Source organism: Nanorana parkeri, unplaced genomic scaffold (assembly GCF_000935625.1).
Source record: "Nanorana parkeri isolate BGI_ZX_2015 unplaced genomic scaffold, ASM93562v1 scaffold2430, whole genome shotgun sequence".
NCBI lineage: Eukaryota > Metazoa > Chordata > Amphibia > Anura > Dicroglossidae > Nanorana > Nanorana parkeri.
In genome coordinates, this window is record NW_017308698.1 from 38,014 (window position 1) to 38,944 (window position 931).

The following is a 931-nucleotide window of genomic DNA, read 5'->3' on the forward strand; positions in this document are numbered from 1 at the left end:
AGTTTTATGTTTAGCTAGAAGTCTGCTGGAAGAAGAGGAACCGACCTATTAAAGGCCCAATCTGTGTCCTCATATCTGTGCTCCTGGAACTAGGAGTGACACCCAACCAAATACTGCCAGCTGAGCCCCAGGACGGGTATCAGTACAGGGAGGTAACCATTACCAACCTACTATTGGCTGATATCACTCAGATCCCGCCCTACTCTGGACCAATCAATGTGCAGGAACAGAGCAGAGATAACAGAAGAGTATATTATGGGTCACCTGTGCTGGTCTCTGTAGGAGTGTCCTCCTCTATGAGTGTCCTCGTCATTCCATCCTCCTCCGTATGTTGCTGATCATCCCTCACATACGTCTCTTCTACTTCAAACTCAACTTTCACCTTCATCAGATCTTCACCCTAAACCAACAGAATGGCAGAAAGTCTCATCTTGTAGAGTCCACCCATCATCTCCACATGTCAGAGTCTTCAATCACTCAACTCCACCTACCTGACCATGGTGGGGGATGGTGAGATCTTCCTGTGTGGAATCCCGGGAATACAGAGGACGGGGACATCTCTCTGGTTGGTTCCTGTAGCTGGATGACTCCTCCATCACACCATCCTCATCCTCCTCTTCTTTTATTTCTTCTTTAACAACGATTTTAGAGTCACTCCGGTTTGCACTCTGAATATAGAACACAATGACATCAGTGGTGACAAGGTAGATGATGTACAGATCCCAATGATATCATCAGTGATGGTTCATCAAGGGTTCCTGTAGCTGGATGACTCCTCCATCACACCATCCTCATCCTCCTCTTCTTTTATCTCTTCTTTTACAACGACTTTAGAGTCACTCCGGTTTCCACTCTGAATATAGAACACAATGACATCAGTGGTGACAAGGTAGATGATGTACAGATCCCAATGATATCATCAGTGATGGTT